This window comes from Phoca vitulina, unplaced genomic scaffold (genome assembly GCF_004348235.1).
Source record: "Phoca vitulina isolate PV1807 unplaced genomic scaffold, GSC_HSeal_1.0 scaffold2, whole genome shotgun sequence".
NCBI classification, from domain to species: Eukaryota; Metazoa; Chordata; class Mammalia; order Carnivora; family Phocidae; genus Phoca; species Phoca vitulina.
This window is the reverse complement of record NW_022589705.1, coordinates 9746665-9755456: the sequence shown is the minus strand read 5'-3', so window position 1 is coordinate 9755456 and position 8792 is coordinate 9746665. Positions and strand designations below refer to the sequence as shown.

Sequence of the window (8792 nt, the reverse complement as noted above, 5' to 3'; positions counted from 1 at the left end):
GGACCTGGCCCACAGTAGGTCCTTCACAAGCATTTGAATATTCAAAGGATGAATCTGTTTGAACAAAAACTATGGTCCCCCCAACCCTTCACTATAGCCAAAAGTGGAAATAACATCCGTTAGGATTTCCTTTTTATTCCTTTTCTCTCTAGGGAACTGCTCTCCATCCTTCACATCTTGGCTGGAGGTCACCTCCTTTCTGGTGCCTGCCCCCTTCCCAGGCAGGGCTCTAAGTTCTTTCTGCCCTGCCCCGCCTCTATTAGAGCCCCTGCCTCAGGCTTTTGCAATTGTTTGCACTACTGTCTCCTTGCTGGACTGTGAGCCACTTCAGGACACAACTGTTCCTTTTTCATCTCTGTCACCACAGTGTAGGGCACAGGGCCTGGTCCACAGCAGGTTAATAAATGTTTGAATGTCAAAAGAATAAATAAAGCAGTTCAGTGTCCCTTATATACACACCAACTGAACATTTCTTCCTTGAATTCAGTAACAGGAAAACTTGATGTTTTCAATACATTTTTATTGAGTTTCTGCTTTATGCAAAACACTTTCCTGATGTAACAGAGATCTCTGTTGTCCCTACTACTAAGGAGTCCTACTTCAGGTGAGGGAGACAGACACATCTACAGGCATATTCAAGGCAATCTGGATTCAGTATTCTAATAGCAGTACAGGGAAAATGCTCAGGGGAGCCCGGGGATGGAAGAGATTAATTCCAAAATGAAGATAAAGGAGGCTTGTTGCTTGAGGTTGACTTTGAATGGACAGAATTTTAAAAGACAGATATGGGGATGATAAACAGCTTTTACCTGTCTGTGACTCTGAGGTTTCTGAGAGCATGAACTGTATTTTCATCTTTGTATCCACAAATGCCTAGTATGGACCTGGCATATGGTAACTTTTACAATAGATGCTTGTTGGAACACAGAGTTTATGAGTCTAATGGTAAATGAAAGACTGGAAAGGATGGTTGAAACCAAACTGGGAAGGACTCAGTTCTTTTTGTTGTGAGTAGCCAAACGTTTCTGAGTTGGGGAGGGATGCAATCAGATCAGATTATCTGTGAAGGATGAATTAGAGGGGCAAGAAATTGGAGACCAGAAAAGCAGCTAGAAGATATTTAAAAGGTACAGGTGAGAATCAATGAGGATGTGAATTAAGCAGTGGAAGTGGAAGGGGCAAGGAAGGATGAGGATCTCCTGTTTTTTTTGTTTTTTGTAAAATTTGTCTATTTTAATCTTTTTTTTTTTACAATAGAATAAATAGTTCTCTCAATGATTGCAGACACATAAAACTGCTTGGTAGTATTCAGAAACATCACAGTAATGGCGGTTTTCCTGACTGGTGTACTATTTTCAATAATCCTAAGGAGTTACTTGTATGAAACTGCTGTCAAAGCAATAAAACTGCATTTATGCATCTGTCATTTTCAGGACTGTTGGTGACCTGGGCATATTTTCCCCCAGTAACCTTGCCTCCTTGTGTCACAATACCCAACTCACTCACATTCACCTCGATGGCCAGACCTTTAGTAATAACACTCAAAGTTGTACATAGTGGGAATGAGAGATTCTTCTTGACACTAAGTATTGGCAGGCAAAGGTGGCTTCCAGTTCAGGTTGTGTTGTGGGCCTTTTTGAAAAGTAAGTCCATTGGCCTAATGAATCTTTCATATTTAAGTGGTTTTTGAGTTAAGCCATTTCCAACGTAGCCTACTTAGTAACCATCCTCTTCCACGCTTTCTTCTTTCTCTTTCCTGTTCAAATAACTTTGAACACTTCTGTTTCTCCCTGGGCATGAGCTCTTGGCAGAGGAACTTCCCAGTTTCCCGCTATCTATTTTCATTTTTGTTAATCATATTGGAAAGCACTTTAGCATGGACCGTCCCTCTCTCTCCAGCAGATATGCAGGTACTGCTCCTTGTGGAGTCTATTCATCATTCTTTTGTTTGGGGTTTCTCTCTTCATGCATCGTTTTTTTTTAAAGATTTTGTTTATTTATTTGATAGAGAGAGAGTACAAGTAGGCAGAGTGGCAGGCAGAGGGAGAGGGAGAAGCAGGCTCTCCAGCTGAGCAGGGAGCCCAATGCAGGACTCAGGACTCGATCCCAGGACCCTGAGATCATGACCTGAGCTGAAGGCAGACACTTAATGATTGAACCACCCAGGTGCCCCTCTCTTCATGCACCTTGATAATCTTTTTCATTTGTCTTTTCTCAGCATGGTGCTGTTTATGGCAGAGCTTAACTTTTTGACCATCTTTTTTGCCTTCCTTGAACATTCATGAACCTCTCTGACCTTCTTTCTTTACCTTTTTCTCATGGTAATCCAAACAATATCCATAGCATTTATGGTGTAATTCAATATTCATTTTGTGGCACGGTGACGGCCACCAGGTATAGGATGGGATGTGAAGAAGCTCTCAGTTTTCAGGTGTCAGAGACCCAGGAGCTGACTCCATGCAACCTGCAACAGGAAAGGGCAGGATCTTCTGGTTTCAAATTGACATTTCTGCTTACTTTCTGTAAAAATATCACTGAAGCACTAAGAAGGACTAGAATAAAATATGCATTCCATCACTGGTAAAACTAGGAAAACATACATAATCCCAAGCCACAACATATAAATAAGACAAAAACTATATGGGATGTTGGGAATTGATTTAGCAGAGCAGAGAAAGCTTAAAACAAACAAACTTAAGTGTCTGTGGATGGGTATATTAGTGAGAAGCAATCTTATTCACTCTTAAGAACCCAGAAGAGATGAAAAGCCCAGAGGTATCAGGTGCAAAGAAGGTAGACATGTGCCATAATTGAACAGGCTAATACGTTGAACATCTGTAAAAGGATCAGTTCAAGCTCTAGGACCCAACCCTGCCCAGCCAGGTGACTACCCCTCTCTCACTTTGGTGGGAGAGAAGAGATTTATTCTTGAGAGCAATTGAACCCAGGGCCTTTGAGTTCAGAGACAGCAGGCTTGGCAGAGGGCTTGGGGGAGATGGCCAACTGAAAAGACAGGAAATACATGAAAGGCTGCATCCTGAATAGTGAGGCACTCAGTCCCCTTCACCTACCCCAGAATACCAGCTGCCACACTTACACCCTCAGGAGAGGAGAATGGATTGTCCTCTGGAGAATCTCAATGGCCCTGGCAGCAGAGGGGGTAGAGAAACACACACACACACACACACACACACACACACACACACACACGCACACACACACACACGTATATTTCCCCATGGAAAAAACATCCTGTCCATAGGTTGAACTCCAGTAGTCATCAAGCTTGCCCAATCACGGAAGACTTCCAATCAGTCTTCCAATCATTTTAGTCTTAAAACTGAACAGAAGGGGGGCGACTGGGTGCCTCAGTTGGTTAAGCATTTGCCTTCAGCTCAGGTCATAATCCCAGGGTTCTGGGATTGAGCCCCATCAGGCTCTCTGCTCAGTGGGGAGTCTCCTTCTTCCTCTCCCTCTGTGCTCTCTCTCTTTCTCTCACTCTCTCAAGTAAATAAATATAATCTTTAAAAAAATGAACAGAAGGTAGGGGTTCCTGGGTGGCTCAGTCTGTTAAGCATCTGACACTTGATTTCAGCTCAGGTCATGATCTCAGGGTCGTAGAAGTGAGCCCCTCATCGGTCTCTGTGCCCAGAGGGAAGTCTACTTGAGATTCTTCCTCTCCCTCAGCCCCTCCCCCTGCTCTCTCTCTCTCAAATAAATAAATAAATCTTCTAAAAAAATGAACAGAAGGAAAATGGCCTAGATTTTTGAGAAAGGCCTACAACATAAAAAGCGGAGAGAAAAGAAAAAACTAGGAGAAGAAAATTAATTTTAAAGAAAGCAATAATTAGCATCCTCAGAGAAACAAGGATGCTATAAAAAAGGTACAATAAGAGAATAAAAAAAAAGCTTTTGGAAATTAGCAATATAACTAAAATTAAAAATTCAAAAGAAGAGTTGGAAGATTAAGTTGGAGAAATCCCACTGAAGTAGAACACAGACAAAGATATTAATAATTATATGGAAAAGATAAGGAAATTGGAAGATTCTTCCTCTGATAGCAAACCAAGTGAGGTCATAGAAATATGGAACAGAGAAAAGGGATAAAACAAAGAAATAATTTGATGATATTTTGGAAAACCAAAGTACCAAGGTATCTAGATTAAAAGTCCAAAAAGTGTTCCTGCCAAAACAAGCCTTTTAAAAGGCTGCACCAAGACACATCCTTGTGAAATTTCAGTACACCAAGGATAAAGAATTAATAGAAAAATGTTCCAGACCAAAAAACAACAACAACAAACAAACAGGTTACATACAAAAGTTTACTAATTAACAGCTAGCTACCCTGGAAGCTAGAAGAGAAGGGAGAACTACATTCAGTATTATGACGAAAAATTATTTCTTATATTCTAGGAATATACAGTTATCAAACTATCATGATGTATGATGATAGAATAAAGATTTTTTTATAATTACAAAAATCTCAACAAACCTAACTCCATTGTATCATGTCTAAAGAAACTGCTAGGCAATATGTTCTACCAAACAAGAAAAGAGGAAGCATGAGGTCCAAGAAAGGAAAGGAGTGAAGGGAATGCCCAGGTTAGTGGTAAAGGGAAGTCTCAGAATAAGAGGTATGTAGCTGACCTGGACAGTAAACAGTTCATAGAACAGGAAGACTTCAGACTCCAGGAGACAACTCTCTTGGGGGGATGCAGAGTAGGGATATAAATGATAGCAAACTGCATTTAAGAAGTAGTTGGAGGAAATGGGGAGATTAAGCCAGTCATCAATACATAAAATACTAAGAAAATGGAAAAAAAAAAAAAGAAAGCAGCTATTAACCATGTGAGAAACTAAAGTTGAATAAGGAAATGGAAAAAAAAAAAGAGACAACTATTAGCCATGTGAAAAAACAAAGTTGAACAAGGAAGCAGCCATTATAATAGCCAATATAATATAACTACTTGACACAGCAGTAAACAGCTTTTTATGTGTTTAAGGTAGATATTGAATACTGATTGAAATGAAATTGTGATATAACTGTACAGATAAAAAGATAAAAGAGGAGAAGTCATATAGAGGGGTTGGAAGAGTTTGAGAGAGCTCAGTAATCATGCATCATCAGAGGACGTCAATACATTATAACTGATATTGGAGAATCAAGAAAAAGCAGTACAGTCTTATTTAGATTCATAAAAGTAAATACTAGTAGAAATGGCTAAAAGAATTGACTGGTTACAACTAGACTAGGCTACCATATACGGTGGTTGTGCATTTCACAGCACACAGAGTGTTTAAGTGGTATCCCCAAAGTTGACTTTTGCACAACCTGCACAGCCTTATGCAGCAGTTCTGCCTCCTGGGGGCAGGACCAGCGTGGGGGCAGGCTGATGTGAGAAGGGGACTGCTCTATCCAGGTACAAACATGTTAACCCTATTTGCCTTTTAAAATGATGTGTTTAGGGGCGCCTGGGTGGCTCAGTCAGTTAAGCGGCTGCCTTCGGCTCAGGTCATGATCCCAGGGTCCTGGGATCGAGCCCTGCGTCAGGCTCCCTGCTCAGTGGAGAGTCTGCTTCTCCCTCTCTCTCTGCCTACTTGTGCTCTCTCTCTATCTTTCTGTCAAATAAATGAATAAAATCTTTTAAAAAAATAAAAAATAAAAAAATAAAATTATGTGTTTGATTTTTAAAAATCTAAAGTAGAAGGGACAGAACTGTACACTAAACAGATTAAATTTCAATCTGCATAATTAAAACAATACAAAAATTTAAATAAATTTAAAATTGTCTTCAAAATAAAAAATAAAACAAAATGAAATGAAATGAAACAAAAAAGAGAGGCGAGTACAGATTTGAGACATACATCTTTAAAAGCTCATTGGGATTTGGCAGCCTCTGAAGGATAGGCAGATGAAGAGGAGACAGTAAAGATTGTGGAGAATAATCAGTTAAATAGGGAGGAGAAAAAAGAAAGGAACTTAATATCCTAGCCCTCAAAGAGTTATAGAGGAGGTGATGGCCAACAGCGCCACATGCTGGTGAGGGGGAGTTACAAGGTCTCTGGCATCAGGGGTCCTGGCCCTGAGTCTAACCCAGCTCTGCCAACCTCCAAGTGGTTGTATCCTCACCAAAAAAAAAAGGTGATGATGATAATAACCTCATAGTACCCTTCTGCTGCTGCTTTCATGAAATACAGAATGACAAGCTTGCTGGAGTAAAAAATCCTTTCCAGCACCCAGTTTTACTTCTTGGCGCTACCCTCTTCAAACTAATCGAAGTATTATCTGGGGGAAAGGGCTATGCTATTGAAAATTAATTTTATTTTCAAAGTTATATGAATTATTTCCAAGGCCCCTGAGAAGATATATTTTTTTTAAGTTTGGCAGGTCAGGCTCCACCTCCTTGAAGTTGGGATTTCAGAGGCTCCTGGAGAATGCCATGGAAACTCTCTGACCCTGAGGACTAGGTATAGGGGACCAGGTAGGCAAACCAATTTCCTTCCCGTTGCAGGACTCCAGCTGCAAGATTAGCTTCCCCTCCCCTGGAACTAGACACAGAACAGGGGCATGCATGTGGTACTGTCTCAACTCAGTCTGGGCCTGGCTTTCAGAGAAGACAGATTGGATCTTGAGCCTGGAGGCATTGAGCCTAGAGCCTGAAACCAGGAAGGAGCAAGAAATATCTGGGAGGAGGAAGAAGCTGGAGTGGAGGGCTGTTCCCAAATCACCAAAATCCCTATCTTCTTCTAGCTTCACAAAGGAGGCCCCCTTACCTTGACCAGACCCTGTAAAACCTCACGGGGCTGTTGAGGAAGCCCCAATCTGACTCTCTTCTGGCATCTGTCAGCCCCAAGGGAATGCCTTCTGCTTCACCTGCTGTTGGGCTTCATGGAATTCAAAAGCAGCATAAAAAAAAAGACAGTTTTATAGAGCATACCCTATGCCAGGTACTGTTTTCAGCACTTTACTTACTTTTAACTTTTGTACAGAGGAGGACAATGAGGCACAAAGAGGTTAAACAACTAGTCTGATACTACAGACAGGCCAAATATTAGTGGCAGGCCCCCATGAACACTAGACTCTCTAGCATAGCCTCACGATCCTCAGCAACCAGTTGAGAAGCGGAGGTTCCTCCCCTCCTCAAAAACCTGCGATGATTCCCACTGACTTTTGGATAGAGTATCCAGGGTTCTTGGTATTCAAGGTTCTTTCTTCATAATGCCTTCCTACCTTTCTAATGTCGTCTACACTATCTAGCCACAAACCGATGTGCCTGCTACACTGAGCTTCTCACTCTTCTGAACTGCCCTGAATTCTCACACCTTTGGGCTTTGGCCATTCCTTCATCCTAAAGTGCAGAGTAGTAGAGTGAGGGCAAATAGATGGGATTTGGAATTAAACTGATCTGTATGTGTTTAGTCTCTTTCCAGTTGTGGCAGAGATTGCTAGTTATCTTCTGGATATCCATTCTCCTTGTATCTAGAAATAACAGAACCTGATTTTTGATGGACACGTTATTATCTTTTTTTATTATGTTCAGTTAGCCAATATATAGTACATCATTAGTTTTTGATGGAGTGTTCAACGATTCATTACTTGCGTCTAACACCCGACACATTATTATCTAAGACTGTTTGATCATGTGACTTTTAGCCAATGATAGCTAGGTGAAAATGTGTGGAGTTTCTGGAGGTTTTGTATATTGGAATAGTTGCGGTTTCTTCCTCCTTCCTCCATCCTGCTCCTTAGAGCACAGGTGTGATATCTGGAGCTCCAGCAGCCATCTTGCACCACAGAGATGAGGTCCACATACGAGGGATGCTGGGGCAGAGAGCCTAAAAAATCCTGGGTCTATTGGTCAGGGTCAGCCCTGAATTACCTGCCTTTGGACTTCTATCTCATTTAAGCTTCTATTTTTCAGATGTTTGTTATTGGTAGTTAATCCTACCCTTAAGTGATATACTAGGTAGCAACACTTACCTTTCTGGGTCTAAACCTCAGCAGTGAAATGGAGAGAATTATACTTATACCACTTGGTAATGGTGGAAAATAAATGACCTAACATGAAAAAAATGCTATATTTGCTGGCAGGCTGGGAGAGATATTTTTGGGAAGGGGAGCATTTCAGGATTGAGCAAGTCATGCCACAGCTGTTCCTACATACTTCCCTGAGCCAAGCGCCCTGAGTTTTACTTCACCCAGTCACTGGGTGGCTTAATGCTTTAGTAAGGAGTCAGTGGACCAGGTGACCTTTGGGGGCCATCCAAAATTTAAATAAAGCAAAAGTCTCTCTACATTTACTCTTGTCCATGTCTATGGACAATGCTGGTGGAATATGGCTCCCTTTCTTTAGATACCATGTGAAGACCATGACAATTCTCTCTAGGAACTTCCCAGCCATCATAGATCTGCATATGTAGCCTTTCTGTCTCTCTTTCTTCCCCCTTGCTTCTCTCTCTCTTTGTCTTCTCTTTGTTCCTGTCTCTGCCTCTCTCTCTGTGGGACTAAGAGAGGGATATAAGAGATAGCAAAGGAATGAAGCAGAGTGAGGATCTTAGGGATGGTGGGCTCAAGAATTTCTAAACAGGCTGAACCTGAACTAGTTAAACAGACCTCTTTGGGGTTTAACCACAGTAGATCTCTTGCTCTTTTTTTAGGGGGGTGGGGAAAGGGCAGAGAGAGAACCCCAGGCAGGCTCCACCACCAGCATGGAGCCTGATGTGGGGCTCGATCCCATAACCCTAAGACCATGACCTGAGCTGAAATCAAGAATCAGATAACCAGGCGCCCC

At 41.6% G+C, this 8792-nt stretch overlaps 1 pseudogene; it reads right to left on the bottom strand.

Moving 5' to 3' along the window:
• Nucleotides 1-1412: 1412 nt before the first annotated feature.
• On the bottom strand, nt 1413-8402 carry LOC116641629 (annotated as a pseudogene).
• Between the last annotated feature and the right edge of the window lie 390 nt (nt 8403-8792).